The sequence below is a fragment of the Cupressus sempervirens genome, chromosome 4, assembly GCF_028749045.1.
Source record: "Cupressus sempervirens isolate cs-2001-9-10 chromosome 4, ASM2874904v1, whole genome shotgun sequence".
NCBI classification, from domain to species: Eukaryota; Viridiplantae; Streptophyta; class Pinopsida; order Cupressales; family Cupressaceae; genus Cupressus; species Cupressus sempervirens.
The window spans coordinates 532,586,196-532,613,049 of NC_143121.1; positions in this window are offsets into that span (position 1 = coordinate 532,586,196).

A 26,854-nucleotide genomic window follows, 5' to 3' on the forward strand; every position below is an offset into this window, starting at 1 on the left:
TAAAAATACGAATAATTTAATAAAACATTTTCTAACTAATAATACTAATTTAAATATCAACTAAATCTGTGAAACTTAACTACATATTACATTATAAATCTACAAATTATACTAATAACTAAAAATACATTTCCAACTAAACTATTAACTAACTTATATCATAGATGCATTAAACTAATTTGTAAAATAACTAATCCTTTTAGCAATACTATACTAACAAAATAATAACATTTAGAACTAACTAATTAAAAATTTTAACAAACAAAAACAAAACCTAACAAACTAATACTAAAATAAAAACTATCCTAATCATCTAACCTATGATCTTTATAAAATTAAACTAACAACAAACATATACCAAACTTAATTCTAATACCAACACATTACTAATATGAATACAACCTATACTAACTACCTACTAACTCCCTACCACTAACTCCTAACTCTATACTAACTCTATGCTAACAATCCTACTCTAACCTCCCACACTCAACTCCCCCTACACAAGCTACCTTACTCCCCCCCCCCCAACATGTCACATCGACCCATCCAAGCCCATGCGCTTTCCAAGCGCCGACCCCTGCAAAGGATATGGGCAACTAAATGAAAGGAGGGCAAAAAGCACAAAAAGAGACCAGACCCACACGCAACTGCCCACATCACATCAACTCCCAACTTGCAAGCAAAAGCTATGAAAGGACAGGTCGATCCAAAGAAGATGTGCCTGACACAACAAACGGGTGAGGGTGACGCCCAGGACAAAGGTCACACATCAACATGCAAACAAACACAAAGCAAGAACATTCAACACATTCTCCAATGAGTGAATCGACCCTTGCACAAAGTCAAGAGGTGATGTACAGGTGATGTCACCCTAGACTGACGTTATTTAATCATGCACAAGGCTAAACATATCCTTCCTAAGAGCTGGCGTCAAGAAGATGCAAGGAAATAAATGCAAAAAGTTAATATGGTAAGAAAAGAAGACGTTAGTAGCTTGGCTATGAAGATTTTTATAAAGTATTTTTAAAAAAAATTTCATGGAGGGTCTATTATTTTATTGGACTATAATAGCATCAACTAAATTTGGTGTTTGCCATACAATTTCCAGAATGATAATGTGCTACTACAGGGCCCTTTTTTTTTTTACATGCAGTTTGAAACTTTCTTGATTGGTTAGAGTCTTACTATGGAGTCTAAAAGGGTTGATGTTATATTGATTAATGATATTAACAAATCATCTAATTTTATAACATATTTAACAAAACAACTATGGACTAAATCATATCAAACCCAAAGGAGATACCCTACATTTATAATTTGAATCTTGCATAATTGAACATCCTCATTTCATCTTGTCTTTGATATACATTCATATGACGAAATAAATATGAAAACTCCAAGAGAAGCAAAAATTACTCAATCACTTATTTCATTAACAACCTGATTCAAGGGCTCAGCCGAGAAAGAACCAGGAAGAAAACCCGGCTTCGTTGCCATTTACAATAAGGTTTAAAATACAATTTACAATAGGATCTCAATCCCAAATTTCTACAATTAAATTTTTTTTTTCCTCATGATCAAAACCAAGGAATTTGTAATGTTTTCTAAATCTCTTTTCAAGAACCATGGAGGAAACCAATAACTGATCGGGTGACAACCCAGCAGAACCAAAAGAACATCAAGCATGCATAATCATACATGGTTTACACAATAAGATTCACAGTGAATCAAGACTAGGGAGAGGTGGATTCTTCCAACTGGAGAAGTCAAGCACAACACCAATTCAGATGCCCAATCGAGGCCAATAACCAAGAACTTCCGTTCTTCCATTTAAACTTGCCATACTCATACCAGGTTTGTGCTGACGGGTAGGGGCCCATAACACCCTACCCTTTATCCCTCTTCTCATCCTGAGAAGAGACTCTACACAGGTTGGAGTCCAACTAAACAGACCTCTCCCAAAATTGGTCACTTCTGCCCTCTCCTAGGGTGAGTAATACCAAAACACCCATGCAAGGAAACTCAAAATTGCAAACATAAACAAGAAAGGAAAACAACCAAAATAACAAGGTTTACAAATCTTCCCAACATACCCACAACCATACAACAGTAAAACAACAAGGTAACAAGAACATGAAACAAAACATAAAAACTGAATAAGGGAGATGGGAGTTTCCTACCTTCACAAAGAGGTAATGGCAATGAACCAATTTGAGTAGAGTATCCCTCCTTCCTTCAAGCTTCAAGAAATCTTCTCTAAATGTAGAGATTGGGTAACCAAACCACTAGACCAAGGAAGGCCCCTAAATAAGCCTCCAACTCAACCACCCAAAAAGGAGCAATAACTATTTCCACCCACTAGCCACACTAGAAACTCCTAACTCAATCTACACCATGGTTAAACCCTAAGAGGAGGTGGGGTAAGACAACTCATGACAACCACTTGCAATTTTCGCACAAAGGCAAAAAGGGACTTTTTGAGTGCCCTCAAAAGTCAAAGCTAGGGGCTTAGGGGTTGGAAAAGACCCCTAACCCATACCCACACCCTTTGGTTAGAATAAAAACATGTTAAAAGCCTTAGGAAAGAGATTTAGAGACAAAATAAAATCTAGGAATAAAATAGGTCCATCTAACAACTCTAACTAGCAAATTAAGCACATAAACATTTTACGAGTGTCAAGCGACACTGAAAGAGCATAATTACGAACAATAGGGTTTCCAAATTTTAGCACATGGAGATCAGTTTTGTTCCTCCATAGGGTTTCTCGGCTAAATATCTGCACACTCATTGCACACATCAGTAGTCCCATAAAATCACATGTATATAAACGTATATGTATCAGAAATTTTCATAATTTAAAACATACATTAATAAAGTTTCTTCTCCCTTCATAATCTTAACCATTTGAAATATCGTAAATCAAATTTCAATCCTACATCTACTGATTTCGTCAACATACATATACATGAACATTAAATGACAAATCATCAAATATATCTGGAAATAATATCACACAACATGAAATAATAAAATATGTTATAAGCATCAGATAATGTCTCGACATCTCGAGTCGTGAATAACAAAATAAGGGTAATGTATCACTATGCTACGATGGGTCGGGGCGAGGCCTCACAATGAGTTCCACCCCATCTTTCTGATGGCTTAGTTATAGTATTCAAATCCCTTCCTATGATTGAAATCTTTCCTTTATGAAAAAAATGATTTTTCTTCAAGCTCTTTCTAGACTCAAATTTTATCCAAATTTTGAATATGGCCATACACATTAATTTTTTGAAGATCAACTTCATTTGGGAGCTTCTTACTAAGAGACAACTCTAATTTCCACAATCTTCTAAAGATGTTATACCCCGAAATCGTAGATTCTTTTTTAAACCCTATAAATCATTCCTATCTATCTTTATTCTTGTAATAAAATGAGTTATGCTTTTGTTGTTCATATGCATCATTTTAAGATCCGTTTCTTGTTAGGGGCATTCAAACCCATAACATTCCAAGTTAGCACATTCATGGTGACCTAGGAATGATCTTCCCCTTCCCTACATTAAAGATATCAGTTAATTTTTGGTTGACCAAGAGCCCATCCATCCCTCATTATGTTCTTGTAGGGATTTTCATCTCCTCTTTTTTTTTGAACAATCAGGGTTATACTTACTTAGTTGAGTCATGGCTATCCCCATTTGTTCCTAATCAATTAGTTTTTCATCTTCTAGTTCTAATAGTAGCTATTGCACTTCTACTTTCTCCATTGGGTCATCACCTTCCAAAATTTCCTTGATCAACAATTCTTTTTGTCTTAGTAGTTCTTCATCATAAAAAAATTCATCCATAAATCCATTCATTAGCTCATTTACTAAAAAAATTCATAAATCCTCAAAAATAATCTTAACCTCTTCCTCCACTCTATCCTGGCTATTGGGTTTCTCATTTAAAGGGCTTGATGGACATAATGTTTCTCTTGGATCTATCTATGTCATTATCCAAGTTATCTCATCCATAATCCTTTTCCTCTCTCCTTTGATATGTTTCACATCTAAAGCCCCCTTCTTCCCCATTAATTATTATTGCTATGTCTTTATGAGGTTTTTCCCTTTTGGAGTCCCTACCCCCTACCTCTGTGGTTTCTACCCCCATGTTTTGAAGAACGGATCTTAAAAACATAAACATAATTTTCCCTTTAAATATTTTAATTTGGGAAGACTAGGACACAATAATACTAAATGTCCTTTTGGAAAACTATTGACCATTATTTTACACAACAACAATGAGAGAAATTTGAGATTAATTTCTCTCTTGATATTTTTAGGATATCAACTCCAATGTTCCTTTAGGTTATTTGTCAACTGGCTAGATAGCCCAATAGGAGATAAATATGATAGCCCAATAAAAGATAATTATGAATGTTTACAAGGAATTCTTTGTTGGTTTGATAATTTTGTGATCATTAAAACCTGTAAAAATTGCAAAAAGAAAACAATTCCAATATTTTTGTATTTTCTATTTTTCAATGAATGCAAATTCCAATAAACAAATAATATGATTTTCCTAATTAATCATATTTGAGAAACAAAATGCAAAGAGACAAGAGAGATAAGCCATTTTTTCTAGTAGAAAACCGAATAGTAAGGATCAACACAACCATAACTTTGTAGATGCAATAGTTAGAGGAATTCTTCAAAAGATTTATGTTTTTTTGTAACTCATCGAATCATGCAACCACTTTGGATGTACCCATGCACAAGATAGATTACTATGAATATACTTAATAGAAATTCCCTTTCAAAAATTTCACTACATAGGTTTTTCACAACAATTATGACAAATCCAATAAACTAAGATCAACAAGCATCACATGCAATAAGCAACTAGCTTTGTCATCATTCATAAACAAAAATTCATGAAGACACAATATTGAAGCAACCTATACCAATAGGAGCACCAATTATATATATTTATTGAACAAAACATTGAACCTTGTTACAATGTACACTCATTCTTTTACAAAGAACCAACCTTGAATCTATGGCTTTTGGAGGTAGGGTTTCTACCATGCAAAAAATATGAAAAATAATGCATTTGAATCCAATTATATGAAAAAATAACTCCTAAAAAGATGTTAACTACCCCTAAACTATTTTTTATATTCATATTATGTGCATGATGCCATTACATGATGAAAAATTTGACAAAGAAGAGAAGATAAGAAGAAAATGAAGCTACAACTGAAACTGATCCTTCAAAGTGTTGTTTGAAATCCACTTCTCAAAAAATGGCCTCTTAAAATAAAACACCTTATCTCTCTAGTAGAAAATCATAGTTGATTTCCAAATACCTTATATCCCCCAAAAAAGTGCAAGAGAACCCTCTAATTTAGAATTGTAAGTAAAAAAATGCATAAATGCAGGGTAAAAGCACAAACTTGTGTCACCCTTTTGTAAAGGAAAATGCTAACAAAAGTAGAATTCTTCACCTTCAATTATATAAAACTAGTATTATTATTTAGAATTTGAAAATGAAGTAAACTAATGAAATGTGTAGAAATGGATAAGTTTAGGATTATAATTTTAAATAATTATTTGGAATAAGAATTGTTATATTTTCCTAATTTTTATAGATGATTTTCTTGTTGTTGAAAAACACTAAAAATTAGGGGTTTAGTTCCACCACAAAACTATATGGAAATAAACTTATTTTCATTTGAACTTAGACTATGTTATATATAACATATATAGCTAGAAAAATCAAATATAAAAATTGACTTTAGAACTATATTTTTCTTTTTTATAATGATTTAAATTTCAACTCACTTGAAATCGATAGTTTTCATCTCCCACCACATTTTTGAAAACAAATCTATTCTAACCAAAAGAAAAATTATACATTCTTGAAGAGGACTCTCTCCTCTAGAATGTCGTATAATTTTTAATTTTTTTAATATGATTTAATATTTTTTTCTTTCTCAAAATTGACATCTTTTCAAGTGTTTAAATACGTGCTTGTAGAAATTTTTAATTACAATATACTATATCTAATTAAAACACTATAAAATTTATATGATAATATTCTTGACTTTGAGCTCTATAAAATGATGTTTATATCTTACTAAAAAATATCATAAAAAATAGTAAGAGTTATTGAAACATCAGTTTTCTAAAATACTTTTATTTCTTTAGTAATTGGATACAAACTAGTATAAAACATGCATTTATTAGACATTTCCAATTGGAACAATGTGAGACCATATATAAATTATCTAGAATGACTTTATCTAAATCATATGTTTGAACAAAATTGATTTTTGGATATAAATACTCAAATTCAGTAATTCTGATAAGTAAGCCTGAAAGGTGACACAACTTTGTACTTTTACCCTGCATTGAGTGCTAGAATTGCCAGAGGAGATTTTGCATTTGCAGGTTGAGTCTCAAAATTTCTTCAGAGCTACGTAGTTGTGGAGTGAGCTTTAAATTTTCATAGATATATAGTTAACACCAAAATATTTTAGTGTAGAGCTCTGAGGTTTCCTAAGAAAAATCTACAAAACTGTCTTGGTGTAAAACTATAAAGCTAGGATGTGGGTATTTTCCTTTATGGTTTTAGAAGTACTCTTGGATATTTGGTCTTGAATTTTTCTACTATCCCCATTAATTCAAATCAATCTGACATATCCAAACCTTGGATCTCTTCCTCTTTCTTCTTCTTAAATTCATGAGCTTCCTTTCTCACCTCTTTAAAATACTTAGTCTTGCTATCGAGTTTCTTTAAAACTTCTTCACTTTGTAATAGTCTTTAGAGGGCCTTGTCTATTGATACACTCTCAAATGAGGCACACAAATACTATACTACCATTGTGACTGAGCATAACTCTATCGTGAAGTCATCCCTAGATATCTTCAAACTCACCTTGCTAAAGAGGTCATCTCCTTCAACTAACTGATAAGAAATATTTTCTCCGATGTTTAGTATTTTTGAGAAAATATCCATAATCTTCTTCTCTTTGGCTCCAATTTTCCAAATCTTCTCATCAAATATATCTAATTCAACACCATCATATATGACCAAAAATTTCTTGTAACTTTTCTTCTTTATTTTTTGCAAGCCTGACCTCAAAACATCCCAATCATAAATCTAATCCAAATTATGACCTTCTACCAAGGTAGCCAACCTTGTTGCATTATCAAAAATGGAATGTAAGAGTCACATTATTTCATCTATACATTATTCTTTGAAATCACCAAAACTTTGCCTCCATTGAGAGAACACTTACAAGAAAGAATCTAAATGAATGTTGGATGAGGTTTCCTTTTTAAGCACAACCTTTAAAGAAATATCTGGAATGGCTAGGTCAATTAGACCCATTATTTTATTAAAAATTCCCTTGGTGCCTCTCTTTTCTTCCTAAGGGCTTCAATCTTAACTTCATCCTTGTCCAAATCCTTGAACATATGTTTTAATATAATTTCAATTAGTGCCTTACCACCTTCCTTGGTGGTTTCCCAAGATCTAGCCCCTCAATTCTATAATATTTTAGGTGGCTATTAGCACTATCCCATTGAGTTGGAGGAACTACAATTTGAGCTTTCTAGTTACCCCTTTGATATTGTATCACAAAATACATCCTTTAAGATTTAGTAGTGGCCAAGGGAAACTAAAAATACTTTCCCAACATGAGCATGTCCACATCCTCTATTGCTGTATAGGCCATTTTTTCTTAGCTAAATAACCTTGGATAACCAAATAGGTCTAGAGGGACAAGATGATGAATCTATTTACTTTGGTGAAGGGATATGAATTTCTTATTCTCCTTTCCCTTATTTTCTTTTTTCTCTTCTCCAACCTTTACTCCCTTCTATTTCTCTAGAGTAAAATTAAAATTTATAAGACCAAACATATTTGACCCCTATTCTTCCAATTTACCACCTTGTTATTGATTTGTGGATGAATACGAAAATGAAGATTAACAATAATGGGATACACTTTTTTGGAGGAATAAATTCCTCCAAAAATTGAAATGCCAAAATATTTGGTCAAGGAGTTTTGATAGAAACCCATAAGGACTTTCAATCGAAACTACTAGCTTGAAATCATATGAAATTTTTGAAATAGTTTCAATAGTAACTACCTAAAATACTATCGATAGAAAGAAATTTTTGAGATAAATTCCCTGAGTAAGTGTTGTTTAGTGTGGAGCCTGATCAGTCCCCAAGTGGGAGATTGTTAGATTGTGGTGACTGATCAGGAAAGTACTGTACATACTTCATAAATAGTGGGGTTCGGGGCATCGGCCCGAAATTTTTTTGTTTTTTGGAAGTAGCCGACATATTATGGCCGACATATGGCCGATATGTTATAAACCTAAAGAGGTTTAATACTTGTATAAAAAGGGCTTAGGGTTGGGTATTTTTTATGTGTGGTGATACGAAATTGGTTCTTGCGGCGGTATTGAGCTGTAAGGGATTACGAATTGTAATCAGGTTGTAATCACTGGATTGTAATAAGATCGGACTTGCTGTTTGGTGGACGTAGCCCAGGGATTGGGTGAACCACGTTAAATCTTGGTGCCTTGTGTTCATTTCTGTGTGTTCTATTATTTTTGTTATTGGTTATATTTGCATGTAGTTTTTTATTTCTGTCCGTGGTTTATCCTAACAGTAAGCCTATTTTGAAAAGTTATGAAAAAATCTTGGCTTGGGGACTCAATTAGAGGGTAAAAAAAAAAAAATTAAGACACCAATTTACATGGAACAAGTATTTAGAAAAAAATTTCTTATGATTATGGATTTGATATAATTTTATTTAATTATGTACACATTTTTTGAAGTGAATCAAATATTGCTGCTAGATGTTGAGAGAAGAAGAACTACAGAGGTGGTGATAAGTACAAAAGTAGGAGAGATGAACATAACAATGAATGTAAAGACAAAGGTGAAAAGTCTTGCTATATTGCTGAAGAGGAAACAAAAGATGAATCTGATGAACATGATGATGAAGTGGTGTATGATGTAATGAAGCATGAGTTTGATGAAGATGAGGCAACTGTACTTGTGACTTGTGTGGACAATAATGAAAGATGGATCATTGACAGTGGGTGTTCACATTACATGACTCAAGACAAAAGTAAGTTCATTACCCTGAATTGTTATGATGGAAATAGTGTAAGATTTGGTAATGATGCACCATGTTTGATAAAAGGAAAAGGTTTTATCAAACTCACAGTAAGATTTTATGTGACAATGGTTACTATGTTGAAGGACTTAATTATAATCTCTTGAGTGTGTCACAACTAAATAATTTGAGATGTAAGGTTGAGTTTGAGAACAAGATTGCTAAGATATATGATAGCGATGCAAAAATAATTAGAAAGGGTGATAAACCAGGAGTAATCTATTATATCTTGATATAAACGATGCTACTTGTCTAGTTGTAAAATTTGATGATGTATGGCTATGGCACAAAAGATCATGTCATGTCAATTTTGATAACTTGGTCAATATTAGTAACAAGAGAAAAGTTAGAGATTTTCCTAAGTTGAAGAAGCCTAATAATATAATGTGCAACCAATTTAAGTTAGGAAAAATTAAAAACTAAAGTTTTAAGAGTAAAGCTCATACCTCTAAAGGAATACTAGAGATTGTTCATACTGACTTGTGCATACCAATTGAAGTGCAAAGCTACAAGGGAGATAAGTACATTATGCTGCTTGTTGATGACTATTCTAGAATGATGATAGTTATGTTTCTAAAACATAAATTTGATGCTTTCCAAATGTTTAAGTGGTACTTAGCAAGAGTTGAGAAGGAAATAGATAAAATTTTGAAATGCTTGAGATCTAACAAAGGAGGAGAATTTATATCAAATGAGCTTGAGATATTCTATAATGATAGAGGAATCAAAAGATAGACATCTCCACCTAGAACCCCTCCACAAAATGGAATAGCTGAAAGGAGGAACATATCTATAGTGGACTATGCTAGAACACACATGATGGAGAAACATTTTGCTTTAAAATACTAGAGAGAAGTTGTAAGTAAAACTATCTATACTTTGTACCATGTACAAGTCAAGAAAGGTACTCATTCATCACCTTTTGAACTATGGTATGGGTACTCACCCAATGCAAAATACTTTAAGGTATTTGGAAGAAAGTGTTACATTCTTAAAGACTTCAGGAGTGGTAAACTAGATGCAAAAAGTGAAGACGGTATATTCTTAGGATATTCTAAAGGAAGTAAAGCTTATAAATGTTTAAATACTAACACTAACAAATTTATGGAAAGTGTAAATGTAAATTTTGATGAATATATAGAAGTACATGAGGCTGAACCTATGAAAGAACTAGAAGAATACAAATCATTTGTATACTCTTATGAAGGTATGCTTGCTAAAAAAGATGCTACAAATCAAGCTACAAACCAACAACAAATTTTAGCGACTATCAAGTCACATAGAATAAATGCTGAGTTGCATTTAGGAACCAAGCTACATTCATATGCCAAGTTACAAAATGAAGTTGAAGCATATTCTAATTCTAAGATTAGTGTACATGAAAGAGATGCTAAGCTATTTGACAAAGATAATGACTCTAAAGTTGAAAGAAAAAATGAGGAAGGTAGAGCTAAACCAAGATTTTCCAAATATGTCAACATACATCACTTTGCTACACAAATTATTGGAAATAAAGATGCTAGACCAATGAAAAAAAATTGAGGAATGATACATGTTTACTAAGCATGAATGAACCTAAATTAGTGAGAGATGAATTAGAAGATGTAGACTAGAGTAAAGCCATGGAAGAAGAGATTGAACAATTGAGAAAAATAAAACATGGACTCTAGTTCCTAGACCAAAAGACAAAAATGTGATTGGCACCAAGTGGATATTCAAAAATAAGCTAGATGAAAATGGTGAAGTCGTAAGGAACAAGACAAGATTAGTTTGCAAAGGATATGAACAAGAAGAAGGAATTGACTATGGAGAGAAATTTTCTCTTGTTGCTAGATTGGAAGGAGTAAGAACTTTACTTGCTTATTCTACATACAAAGGTTTCAAAGTTTATCAAATGGATGTTATATTTGCATTTCTGAATGGCATATTAGAGGAAGAAGTTTACATAGAGTAGCTAGAAGGATTTTTTGATGATAACAATAAGAATATGGTATGCAGATTACACAAAGCTCTATATGGCTTGAAACAAGCTCCAAGAGCATGGTATGAGAGACTTCATAATTATCCTATGAAGATTGGATTTGAAAGGATTGATGATAAAAACAATTTGTACATGAAGATAGAGAAAGGAAAAGGTATTTTGTTATCTAAAATTTTTGTTAATGATATCATATTTGGAGGTCAAGATGCTTTATGTAAGGCTTTTTCAAATGAAATGATGCAAGAATTTGAAATGTCTATGTTTGGATAGATTAAATTCTTTGTGGGTTTGCAAGTATATTAGATGAAATATGGTATATACACCACTTAGTCAAAATATGTCAAGGACATACTAAAAACTTTTGGATTGGAGGATTCCAAACTAGTAAGTACACCTATGGAGACTTTGAATCCTGATGAGGAGATCCCAACCTTGTTAGGAGTTGTGCCAACCTTGTTAGGAGTTGTAGAAGGAAAAAAGACCCAATGTCCAAACACCTTTAGAGGAAGACCACCAAACTCACTGTCCAAATAGCCTTTTTATTATCCCTTGTAGAATAATAACAAGTGCAACTAATCTTAGCAACTCATATTCTTTCTCTTTCCTCTTAACATGATTATTTCACACAAAACACTTTTTAGACCTCAATACCAGATCCACAAAATTGCATCACAATAATCCCTTAGATCACTTACTCGCATGTACTAATCATTTCAACTCATTGAATTACTCAGTCATAATGATTTTTTTTCCTTGATACCAAGTCCTCAAAATTATTTATTGATTTTTCCTTTAGGCTTTCTCAATTTACAATTACAATATAGGACCTCATTAAGATAAAATAATACACATTTCATTACATCTTTCCAAAATTATATAATACTGTCAGCTTACAGCTTTTACAAATATTCACATGTGCAACCTCAAAATTTTCACACTTGATGTCATTATTAGGATGTCTTCTTCCTCTATCTAACTTAGCTCAACCTGATTCTATCCTTCTTAGGTGATATAACCTAATTACCAGAAACTACTTCTCAGGAACTCTATCTGTAAAGTATCTTTTGTAAGTCTCAAATTAAGTCACTGGTCTTCAACTTTTTGCATGTGTACTTAACCATATAATCAAAAAACTCTATAGAATGTCCCTAACTGTACATGACTTAATCTACAATCCTCTATTTGTGCTAACTCAATATTCTTAGTGTGTTGACATTAATGAATAACACATTCATGAATGCAACATGTGACTACTACAACAATCTCTCAAATGCCCCAACAATGCTAGGATAATCCTCCATAGTGATATCATTAGTATTCATGCCAACAATATCCTCCTTTAGCATTGATGGAAACATAGATGAAAAACATCTAAGTTCCTAGAATACCAAACACAACTCTCTTGTTGCTCTTATTTTTTCAAATCCTCTTCATTAATCAATCTAAATCTCTTAGGAAGAAAAATTCATTAGTGTTTCTTCTACCCCCATTGATATAATTCCCATATTGATATCAATATTTTCTCCAACTCATGAACAACTATCCCCCATTCTCAGGAGATACTTCTCTTCCTCATTCTCAGGAGATGTTTTTCATGCATTCTCTCCCCATTGAAATCCATGACAAAGGCATCATTATGCCAATCTTCTACTCAATATCTTTAATCAGCTCAAGTGTCAAAAGATACTAGTCAATACTAGCTACCAAGAGTCCTTCATGACTCAAATCAAATACATATACTCTCACATAGAGGAAGCATCAACATTTAGTCTAGATAAATAATAATGCTTTGAACCACTCGACTGATGCAATCTCTACATCATCTACTCTGAAGTAGGCATGGGTATAATGCAAAGCATGCCTATTTAATACTCAAATGTATACTTAGGTAAAGGATTTGCAAATATATCCAAAATCTTCTCTTTTGTACTAACATATTCCAATATGATCTCTTTCTCTATATATTTCTCTCTGAAAACATGATACTTACTAGATATGTGTTTTGTCTTAGAATGTAACACAAGATTCCTAGACATACTTACTAGTGTTATCACAACGTATGATAACAGGTTCTAAAAACCCTATCCCAATATCCTTCACATCTGTTTCATCCACATGGTTTGATTGTAATTGTTTTTTGCTGCTACATATTCTACTTATGTTGTTTTCTATGATATACAATATTGTTTCTTTCTTAGCCAAGAAACCAATATTCTTCCTAGAAAAAATACTCCAACACTTGTACTCTTTTTGTCATCCATAGTGCCTACCTAATGTACATTATGTTGGAATTAACCTCAAAACTTTTGACAAATTTAAAACTTAATAACATAATCCAATTATCATCAATAGGTGTAATCTACTGCATGCATGAGAAACTGAAAGCATAAAACACTTTAAACACAATATTTGGTGATCCGGAAACCTTCCAAATAGAAAGTAAAACTAGGGTGGGGATGATACCCACAAAACTTCAATACCACAGTATAAAGTTGGTCCATTAAGGCTTACATTGATCAATTCTGATGATCTACCTTGTTAAGAGCAATTAGGACTGCTAGGTCCACCTTGTTAGAGGTTTTACAAACATATAATGAAGTATGCACTTGGTAAAGAGATTTAAAGAAAAGACTATTAAGTCTACACTGTTAAAGGATTTGAAATTGATTCGCTTGTTAGGATGAAACAATAGATCTAACTTACAACTAAATTTATGATTAAGATCCTTGAAGTACTGATCACCTCTATGTGATAGATGTAACTCTGCTGCTCCTAATATGACTTTGCAATATACTTTGCTCTACTACTAATTCACATTCACATGCTTATCATCACATTCACATTCTCTTGCATCAAAACTATTACACTTGGGTATGATACAATACATTACATATATACCAACCCAATTCTCATAATTACAAGGTTGGCCAATACACAAGTTAACACAAATATTATTGAGTTGGCCCAAATGTAGAAACTTGAGTTTTGAAAATTGACTTAGTGAATTTTTGATACATGACGTCCACTATCATTACTCAACATTGTCATGCACTCAGTAGAAGTAGTGGCTCGATCCATACTAATCACTTCAACATAGTTTTAAACTCGGTGTATACTGGTGACTCAGTAGATACTGTGTCACTTGGTAGAAACTGAATTCCACGTTTACCATGCTTGCACTTGGTAAACACTAACTTCTAACCACTCAGTTAACATTAACTTTGCATCACTAGAACTGATGACTCGGTAGACACTATGAAGCTTGGTAACCATTGAACTGCTTGATAAGAACTGTTGGACTTTACACTACCTGAATTCACTTGGTAACCATTGGAATGCTCAGTAGGAACTATGAAACTTGGTAACCAATGAATTACATGGAAAACATTGGAGACTGATTGAAGAGCTCGGTAACCATATATAATCTGAATAAGTGTTGTCACTAATAACAAACAATACTTAATACCAACAATCTCCCCCTTTGGCATTAGTGACAAAAACACTTATTAGCCAAAACTTATGTACAACATAGTGTGATACTGGCTTGGTATAGCATGCTTAATTTTTTTATTTTTCAAAATTTGTCTTTGTAACTTTGCTGCATATACATTTGCATATATCTCCCCCATACAATATACATAACCTATCAGACACATATCTCTCCTCCTTATATACATGTCTATCCCCCTTTTTGACAATAATGCCAAAGATTCATACACAATCTACTTGTATAGAGACACCAAAATGTGAGAGAAACTCAGAATGTACCTTAAGGATAAGAGTTAAGGTCCTGTCCCAATTTTCTTGCAAAATTTTGTAGGTTTGAAGTGCAACTTGGACTTCTGCAGAGAGCTCAATCATATGATCTGCAATTGAAAATTTATTGTCATGGATCAATGTTTTAGAATAAGTAATATGCTTTTTCATTGCATCCATGATAGGAAGGATCATGTTCAGGATGTCTGTGAGTGTTGATTAGATCATTGCTTCCTCTCTCAATAATTTTTCCTGCACATCTGATAAGAATTTGATCCTCATGTGATGAGTAGAGCTTGAACTAGGGTCAAGTTGCAACTTTTGAGCACTAGCCTTCAGATCCTCATCAATCTTATTCAGTTCTCTTTATTTCTTTTGTATGCTCAATAACATCACATAACTTAGCAAAAAGAGATGTTACATTTGTGTAAGAAGTTTCAAGATTTGACAAAATTGAAGAAAGTTCTACTTGCTGAATAGCTATTTGCTGAGCAATGTGCTCAAGCACTTTATTATCAAACTTCTTCTCTGCTTTCTCTATTAGGTTATCTTGGCCACTGGAATCCTCATTGAATTTGCTAATTACCTCTTCTAATTGCAATAAAATGTGTTGAGAAGAAACAACATCAACACCTGTAGCCTCTATCAAAATATTTTTAGCACTCTCTATAATTTTGAATTCTCTATCTCTCTCTTCTCTTAATTTCTTCTTCTTGGCTTTCTTTTCAAGAAGTTCACTAACTAATCTCATCTGATCTATAGTAGCATTGTCAAAATCCAATTTGGGAATCTCAATATCCTTATCCAGATCTATATCTTCCTCTACTCTGTTTCCACTAATCAAAAGTCTTGGTGGAATCTTTGGTTCAACTTCTAACATTAATGCTTTAGATTTTGAAATAGAAACAATAGTGGAAATAATAGGACTACCAGTAAAAACTTGTATAGTGCCTACTAGTGGAATACTTGAAGAATCCAAAACTAATGTACTTGCCAAAATTCCAAAAATTGAAGTATAAATAGGTGAAGTACTCACAAAAGTATGCACAATTGAAGAACTTCCTGGAATATGTACACCTGAAGTAGCCAAAACTGAAGAATCCAAAACTCTACTTACTACTAAAGAAGTCAAAATTGTGGAACACTTTGTATCCTTTGCTGAAATTGGCTCAATGACTAAAGGATTCTTGAGCTTGGTGGATGAAGTGGTAGACACTTCTATCTATGATGTGTTGAGCTAAGAGGTAGCAGGGAATGATTGGACATTTGATGTGTCAATGGTTGTCACATTTAAAGCTGCTGAAGCTATCTCCACACTAGATGATGTTGCAGTTTTAGTTGAAGAACGAGGAAGGGATGCTATGATAGCCACAACTATCTTAACTGGATCATTCTCTTCTTCTTCTTCTTGCCTAGCTTCCTCTTCAGCTTCATCCTCTTTTTCTTCTTCATCATCCTTCATCAATTCCTGATATTCATTAGCATCAATAGTGACAAAAGGAGTATTGTCTTCTTCATTTTCTTCATCCTTATCATTGTCATCATCATCATCTTTGATCTCAAGAAGATTTTCACTAGGTTTGTGAAGATGGAGCACACTTTTCCATAAGTTTGCAGCATTTTTCACAACATACTCAACATCTTTCATTAAAACAAAACAAGTGTTGAACTTCAAAGTCATTTTTCTCTCATTATCTTTTAATGCTTTATTTACCTCTGCATCTGTCAAGTTGGGCACCAACTATTTTAGTGTTTGAGAAAAAATGTCTTTGATAGTCTGAATGGTGTTCTCCCATCTAACCTTGACCTTATCCAACAAAATTGTAGGGATTTGTGATGTAAACTAATCAGGAGAGAATTTCCATCTACCTAACTTGTCCATGATCAGATCTTCAACCTCATTCTATTTTGTTCGAGTCCTGGTCTCATATTTTAGTGCTTTGAAGTTGTTTATTCCAACACCTTCTTTGAATTGTTTCAGTCTTTCCTGAAATGTGAGAGGAGGTTGGTTGAGGAAAACATCACTGTCATCTTTTCCTACTTTCTTCTTAGATCTTCTTGTGAATACAACAATGGATGGCTTGGGTGGCTTGGTGATAATCACCTTGCCTTTCTTCCTTGCAGGCTCTTCTTCCTTTTTAGATTCTTCTTCATTCTTAGATTCCTCCACATCTTCACCTTTTCCCTCGGTAATCATAAGAGGGGCACTTGTTGTTTTCAATTTTCATATCCTCCTCTCTCCTTTGTTTACTGCTTGTGGAGGCTTGATCTCAAGTTCTATTCTTGCTTTTGCTTCATTATAGGTTGAAAGGTGCCTTTGGATCTACAGGCTCATTAACTAGGGCTTCAATTATTCCTTTTGCCTCATCAATATTAACCTCATATGGAAGAGGTTTTACCCACACTATTCTAGGCCTTACTGCCTAGATGTATACTCTGTCACTATCAACCATAAAAAAAACAATATCCTTATAGTCTTCAACCAACTTTTTTGGTATCCTGAACCTATTATTCATCTTTTCTTTGAAGGATTCAAAATAATTATCCATGATCTTTTTAGCTATAAATTCATTGATCTAATATAAGACTGGTGTGTCTTTTCTCCATACAACTATGCCTTTAGAGGGGAAAAACTTTTGAGCATAGAAAAAAAAGCATGTCAATAGTGAACCAAACTTACACGGGTTATTCTTTGAGGTTCTAATGCTTTCCATATTCTTGTTCAATTGCTTCAACATCAAATTTTCTAGGTCATATGACAAATTCTTCTTAACAACCTTATAAGCTAGGTCAATTGCTTCACACGACACACTATTGAGTCAAATTGAGCTATAAATCTTATGTGCTATCACATGAATGCCAAATTTGAGTTCTATGTTTGATAGATTACTAATTTTCATTCCTTTTCCATCCCACTCAGCTAGGGTTTTCTTCTGTAGCTCATTCCAACCTAGGGTTTTTGTGACTTTGGCTTTGGTCAGCATAGGGAGACCAGTAATGCGATGAATCATTTTCTTTGTAATTAAAACTGGCTACTCTAACAACAATTGACCATTATGAACTTGACTTAAGATATACCTAATCCATTTGATCTGAAAGCTTCGTGGCACATGAGGAATATGGTTTAAACCTTTTTCTTCCAACTGTTTATGCTTGGGTTTAAGAATTCCATCCACACAAAGTTCACTTAGGGTATTGTCCATTTCTAGGGTTCCTATCTCCTGAACTAAACATTTAAAATGAGTTCTAATGTCATTAATAAGAAGTACCTTGGGTAGTATTTGCTATTGAGCTCCATTCATGTCGAGGGTTTCTGCGATCACTGGCACCAATTTGAAATTTGGAGCTTTCCACTCAACACCTCACACCAACATTTTAGATCCTTTATTTTCCTTACTTTTTCTGCTGCTAGATGCCATGATAGCTTGGTAAATTAAGAAAATTCTTCAAAAAACTTTTGCTAGGAATTCTGCTCAAGATCGCTGGTATGCTCTACAAATCGCTTTGTTCTCAATATGCTAAATTCATGATGGAATGAAGTTGATTTCTTGACTTTTGATAAAAACTTCCCATTAATGCTTAGTATGATGAGAGCCATAATGACATAGTGTGTGATAGCCTGCCATCCACTATTTGCATAGATTGCTCAGTAAAAGCTTGTAACTCGGCAACCAAACATAACCTTGTTACTCCTGACTGTACTCAATATAACCCATCCTTACTTGATGATTATTGATATTGAACTTTGTGATCCCCTTGTATCTAGAATACTGATTTGGATCTTTTCTTCCCTTTCAATTGGAACTATTTATGATGTGACCTTGAAAATACAGTTCTAGTTCTTCCTTAAGAACTTAATTGGAAATGGTGGAGTCACCCACTTCTTGAGTGACTTGACTACCATCACTTGAACTAGCTTGCTTGGTAGATTTAGGAATCCACTACTATCTCATCTACTTCCTGATGCTATCTACATTTGCCTTCTTTTCATCTTCAAATCTACCTATATTCATGCAATTCTTAGCTATATGACCAAGTTCAATACATGTGTAACATGTAATGGGAGTATCCTTTCTTCTCATGTGATGTCTAACACAATTTATGCCAATGTGTCCATATTCTCCATTGTAATGACATCTACACCAAGTATTGTAGTCCCAACCAAATATTGCCTTTACAAATTGTTTAGCTAGATTGAATGGTTTAGATATGCATTTAGATGCCTTGTGACCTTATTTCTTGCATTTCTGACACTTGCCTTCAAACTTTGGTTTTTCTTTGCATTCATTGGCTTTATGACCATGATGAATGCAATTGTAACATTTTTCATTAAAATTTTCCTTTCCATTACTCCAACATTTGTTTGATGTATGACCTATCTTTCCATAGTAATTGCAAGTGGGTCTTTGATTCCTTTGAGCACCTTGTTTGGAGGATTCACCTTCTTCTTTGTATCCAAGTCCTGCTTTACCCTTTTGCCTATAAAGATTCTGCTCATTTTGCTGATTCAATTGATCCATGTTTGCTTGAGATTTCATTATTCTTTCATTGAGTTTCTTCTTAGAGTTTAGATCAACTTTCATCCTTTCATTGATTTGCTTTTCAATGTTTAAATCATTCCTTAACCTTTCATTTTTAGATCTCAAACTCATGATTTCTTCATTTGCATTGGAGAGTTGATTGATAAGACATTCTTGCTAAAGGGATTGATTTTGAATTTCATTGTTCCTTACCTCCAAGTCTTCTTTTGCCTTATTTCTCTATTCTAAAATTTCACACAATCTTATTGACTAAATTTCTTGTTCTCTTTTCAATTTTCTTACTTCCTCTTGCAAAGAGCCAGGAGTTCTTTGATTGCATCATTTGCTTCATATGAACTACTTGAGGGGAAAAGATCTTAAATCTTCTCTTCAACATACTGGTGGTCATTCATCTAATTTGCAAGTTCCTTCCTTCTTTTTAGGGATTGCGAAAGATGCTCTTTTGCTTTCTTGAGTTGAGCTATGGCCATCTCCAGATATAGCTTTTCATTATTAATAGCTTTATCAAGTCTGAATATCTACATTGTCCTTGATCTTTGCTGAAGCTGTCAAACCTTATCCTGAGAACCACAATTCTCTAATACCAATTGTTGGAAATATTCAAGACTAGCTAGGTTATTGAGAGGGGAGGGGTGAATCGGTAACCTCAAATTTTTTGACAAATTTAGAACTTAATAACATAATCCAATTATCATCAATAGATCTAATCTACTGCATGCATGAGAAACTAAAAGCATAAAACACTTTAAACACAATATTTGGTGACCCAAAAACCTTCCAAATAGAAAGTAAAATTGGGTGGGGATGATACCCACAAAAATTTGATACTGTAGTATAAAGTTGGCCTATTAAGGCGTACATTGATCAATTCTAATGATCTACCCTATTAGGAGCAATTAGGACTGTTAGGTCCACCTTGTTAGAGGTTTTACAAATATACAATGAAGTATGCACTCATTAAAGAGATTTAAAGAAAAGACCATTAAGTTTACCCTATTAAAAGATTTGAAACTGATTCACCTGTTAGGATGAAACAATAGATCTGACTTACAACTGAATTGTTGATCAAGATCCTTGAAGTATTGATCACCACTATGTGATAGATGTAACTTTGTTGCTCCTGATATGACCTTGCAATATACTTTTCTCTACTAATGATTCACATTCACATGGTTATCATCACATTTATATTCTCTTGCATCAAAAATATTACACTTGGGTATGATACAATACATTACATATATACCAACCCAATTCTCATAATTACAAGGTCAACCAATACACAAGTTAACACCAATATTACTAAGTTGGCCCAAATGTAGAAACTCAGGTTCTAAAAATTGACTTGGTGAATTTCTAATAAACGACGTCCACTATCATTACTTGGCATCATCATGCACTTGATAGAAGTAGAGGCTCAGTCCATACTAATCACTTCAATGTAGTTTTAAACTCGCTGTACACTGGTGACTCGATAGATACTAGGTCACTCGGTAGAAACTGAATTCCATGTTTACCATGCCTGCACTTGGTAAACACTAACTTCTCATCACTTAGTTAACAATAACTTTGCATCACTAGAACTGATCACTCGGTAGACACTACGAAGCTTGGTAACCACTGAACTGCTTGGTAAGAACTACTAGACTTCACATTTCCTGAATTCACTTGATAACTACTGGAGTGCTTAGTAGGAACTGTGAAACTTGGTAACCGCTGAATTACATAGCAAACACTAGAGACTGATCAAAGAGCTCGGTAACCATACATAATCTGAAAATGTTTTGTCACTAATAACAAACAAGACTTAATACCAACACATTAGTATATGCACATGAAGTAAAGTTGTTTGATCTGTCATACCGTAGTCTAAAATAAAGCTTACCCTTCAAATATCTAAATATTATTTTTACTATTGCATAATGTGATTCCTTAGGATCATCTTGAAATATTTCTACTATACCAACTGCATCATCTATATCTAGTCATGTGTGAGTCAAATATTGCAAACCTCTAATCACATATCTGTACTTTTTTTTTGCACAATAGAAGGTGTCTTATCTTTTCTAGATAGCTTATTAATAGTAACAAGCATACAACTTTCCAAACCCAATATCTTAAATAAATATTTCAAATACTTAGTTTGTGATAAGAAAATACCACCATTGTTCTACACAATATGTAAACCCAAGAAATATTTCATCTCACCAATCATGCTCATCTCAAACTCTTTCTTCATTTCAATAGAAAATTTATCACTTGATTCATCATCACCTCCAAAGATCATATCATCCACAAATATTGCAATAATCAGTAGACCATTCTCAATTTATTTTAGATACAAGTTATTATTTGTAGTACATTTAGCAAATCTTAATTTTTCTAAATACTTGTCCAACCTCACTTTCTAAGTTCTAGGTTCTTTCTTTCATCCATACAGTACTTTCTTCAACTTGCATACCATATCTCCTTCTTTTGTCAAAGGAAACTCTTTAAGTTACTCATTGTAAAATTATTCTTCAAGTTCTCCATTCAGAAATGCTCACTTTACATCCATCTGACACACTTTGAATTTCTTATTAGCTACTTAAGCCAAGAACATTCTTACTACTTTAATTCTAGAAATAGGTGAAAATGTCTCCTCATAATCTATACCTTCTTGTTGTGAATAACCTTTGCATACTAGTCTTGCTTTGTTTCTCACAACTTCACCTTGTTCATTCATCTTATTTATAAAAACCCACTTAGTTTCTATAACATTTTAATCCTAAGGTATAGGAACTAATTCCCATGTCTCATTCTTCATAGTCTGATCTAATTGTTTCTTCATTGCTTGAATCCAATGATCATCCATGTACGCTTCATCAAAATTTTTAGGTTCAAATTGAGAAATCAAACACAATTCTTCATAAACCTTATTTCTTGTCATAACTCCTCTATCTTTTCTTCCAATAATTTTTTCATCAAGGTGATTCTTTTTCAAATTCTTATTTGGCATTAATATTTCAATTCTTGATTTTGCTCTAGGTTCAAATCTTGGTTCATCTCTCTGTTCCACAACTTGAATCTCATTCTATAAGTCATTGTTATTTTTATAAAACAATTCAACATTCTCTTGATTAGTCTTAGGATTAGTTTCTTCATCATAATTGAAATCATGTATTCTTTCTTGAACTCCAAACTTCTCATCCACTTTAACATTTTCTCTCTCAATAATAGTCTTAGTCTTATGATTAAAACATATATAAGATTTGATTTTGAATGAATAACCAAGAAAAATACCTTCATCGATTCTTGAATCAAACTTATCAATATCATCATATCTCTTAATGTAACATTTACTTCCAAAAATTCTAAAATACTTTACTGATGGTCCATGTCCAAACCACAATTCATAAGGAGTCTTGTTTGTACCTTTTTTGATCTGCACTTTGTTCATTGTATATACTGCTTCTCTTTAGAATTTCTTTGACACATCATTTTAAAACATTAGATCTATTGCTACTTTTGTTACATATATGTTTCTTCTCTCAGCTATACCATTCTACTTAGGTTTTTTAGGGGCTGAAAGATGCCTCTTAATACCATTCACTTCACAAAAAGTGTCAAACTCATTTGATGTAAACTCTCCACCTCTATCAGATCCTAGACATTTAATCTTCAATCCATATTCATTCTCAACTCTATTCTTTAACAACTTAAACTTTTCAAATGATTTAGAATTTTCTTTAAAAAATGCTCCCCACATCATCCTAGTAAAATCATCAACAAGAATCATAAAATACCTTTCACCATAGAATCCTCTTGTCTTTGTAGGACCACTCAAATCTATGTGAAAAATCTCCAACTTTTCTTTTGTAGTGAACTTCTTGCTAGGAAAAAATATTTTCTTTCATTTAGCCATGACACATTCATTGCTTACAACATTTGTAGGTTTCACAATTTTAGGGAAATCTATTATAGAGAATGTGGTACTTGCTTTCACAATATTATAAAAATTTACGTGAGAAAAAATTCTATGCCAAAACCAACTATTTTCAACCATAGCAACCAAAAATGTCATCTCATTAGGATTCAATTCAAAAATATTACCTTTGGATCTTGTACCAATTCCAATCATCTTCCACCCTTATCCTTGATAACACATGTATTTTCTATAAACTACAATTGATATCCCTTGTCAACTAGCTATACAACATTCGAAGTATTATGTTTCAATCCATGAACACAATAAACATCATTAATATTAGTCTTTCCATCAAGAGTAATGGATCTCCTATTGCCTTTATGTGACAAGTTGCATTATTTCCAACTTTGACAATTCCTCCATCATAACTATTGAGCTCAAAATTTTTATTCATATCACCAATTATGTGATGTGAAAAACCACTCTCTATGATCCAATCAACTTTCTTCTCAACTTGTGACACTAAGGATTTTCTTCTCTAACTTCTTTTTTCAGGACTTTCTTTTTTTATAGCAACAAATCCTAACTCATCATCACTTTTGCTCAAAACTCTTTCATCTAGTTCATCATCATCATTTTCATACAAACATTCTCTAGGCTTTCTAGATTTAAAATTATTTTTGTACTTCTTTACTATTTTAGGGAACTTAGAAGCACAATGACCAAATTCATCACAATTCCAACATTTGAAGATTTTCTTACCATCTAGTTCTCTTCTCACAAGCATGACAATTCCTTCTTCAATCTTTCAATCTTCTTAAGATCTTGATTTCTTGCTACTATAATTACCTCCACTGGTACTTGCACTCCTTAAAAGGGTAGGACAAACACTCAATGCACTAAAGGAAGTCTCCAATCTAGGTAAATCTTTAGACTATTTCAAACTTTTTTTTGTTGCTTCCAATCTTCCAAGAAGAGCCTCTCTAGAGAACTGGGTCTTCTTCAATAGCGGTGTCAAATTTTTCAAGATTTTCCACATGATATCATCTTCTTCTTTAGTTCCTTCACAAACCTTAATTCCTACAACAATTTCTTATATTTTTCCAATATAACTTCTCACATATTTATCTTCCATCATTTTCGCTTCTTGAAATAGACATATCCAATTCTGTAGTCTAATCCTCTTAACATGTTTATCACCTTCAAAAGTAGATTCCAAAGCTTTCCAAATTTCACAAGATAGCCTCAAAGATTTTACCTGAATGTACTCATTTGTAGGAATATTTGACAAAAGTGCTTCTCTAGAAAGCATGTTATAGATGAACAAATATCTTTCAGATTCATTACATTCCTCGAGATTTTTCTCTTTAACTATGGTCTTCTCATTCTTGGTGATCAATCAATATCCTAGACCCATGCATAATAGATGTGTCTTCATCTTCTATTTTGAGATGTCATAGTTAACTCCATCAAACTTAAAACATTCTTTTCTGAAATGACCTTCCATAAATTTCCTTAAGGTGTTAAATTTTTCCTACAAGGACCTTGATATCAATTGTTAGAAAGTAAAGTCCACCAAGACAACTAAGGCGGGGGAGGGGGTGAATTATTTATCTAATCAAAACAACTTTTATTAACCTTATATATTCTAAAAAATGTGATCAACATAAAAAACCATAATGAGATAAACATACATGATAAAACCAGATATGTTAACTAGGAAAACCCTTAATCAAAGGGAAAACCATGGTGGGGATGGTATCCACAAAATAATGTACTAATTTATAAGTTCCTTGTAGGAGGATGGGATATATTAGGATCCAATGATATACATTCAGTAAATATCATCCCTTGTTAGGAGACTTTGAATCCCTATAAGGAGATTCCAACCCTATTAGGAGTTGCAGAAGGCAGAAGGATCCACTCTCCAAACAACTTCAGGGGCAGACCACTAAACTCACTATATAATTTGCCTTTGTATTATCCCTTGTAGAATAATACCAAATACAACTAATCTCAAAAACTCATACTCTTCTCTTTCTCTTACCATGCCTCTTTCACACTAAATAGTTCTTAGATCTCAATACTGTATCCAAAAATTTGCATCACAATAATCCTTTAGACTACTTACTCACATTTACTAATCATTTTCATTCATCACATTACTCAATCATAAGGAAAAAAAATTCCCTTATAACATGTCTTCAAAAAGATTTATTGAGTCAGCCTTGAGGCTTTCTTAATTTAAAATTGCAATACAGGACTTTATTGAGATAAAAAAATACGCATTTCATTACACCTTTCCAAAATTACATAATACTATTGACTCATAGTCTTTACAAATATTCATACATGCTACCTTAGACTTTGTGCACTCAGTGACGTCATCATCAAGATGTCTTCTTCCTCTATCTAACTTTTCTCAACAAGACTCTATCCCTGTTAGGATATATAACTTGATTACAAGAAACCACTTTTTAGAAACTTTGTTTGTAAACTATCTTTTGTAAGTCTTGAATTACTGTCACTAGTCTTTGAATTTCTACATATGCACTTATTTATAGAATTAGGACACTCTGTAGAACATGTCCCCAACTACACTTGAATTGTTCTAAAATCCTTTGTCTGTGCTAACACAATCTTCTTAGTATGTTGACATCAATGACAAACACACTCATGAAATACAACATGTGACTTCTACAAAATCTCTCCAATGGTCCAAAAATGCTAGGATAATCCCCCATAGGAATATATTAAACATTCATGCTAATAGATAAAACCCTAGGATGAATAAAAGGAGGAAGGGAAAAACTCAAGCGAGGACACCAAATAGGAAGGATCTAAAAAAAGGATTCGATCATGACATAAAAAACAAGGACAGAGGCCTACTAGGAAGAGGATGAGACTAAACAAGAATGTGGCAATGTTGGGAAATAAATCTTAGAAGAACAAAGCTTGAAACAATGACCAAAAGGAAAAGTAAAAAAACCAAAATGACAAAAACAAGCCTCCAAACCCCTTGATAGACACCAGGGAAGGATGACATCACCCCCATGAATCCTTCCTTTCATGTTTTAGGATTCAAAATTATGGAGCTATGCAACTCCATAGTTTTGAAGCTACAAGGTGGGTTGGAGGGACCATAACCTGAAGGTTGTGTAGCTTCATAAGTTTGAAGGGACTTAGAGAAAAGAAACTTGAACAATGTGGAGTGGTGGAGCTTTGCAGTTCCACAAGTTCAAAAAAAAGGAATTAAAGTACTATGAACCTTGTGGGGTTGTGGAGCTTCACAACTCCACAACTTCACAAGTGCAAAAAAGACTTAGAATGAGAAAAAACCAAAAAATAAAACCCAAGACAACATGCCGAGACTCTACCAGACAACCCAAGAACCTTTTGAACTATCAAGAAAACTTGGGAGTGAACATCATTTGATTTGCTGAGAAGGCATGGGTTATGAGGCATGCATGTAAAGAGAAAAA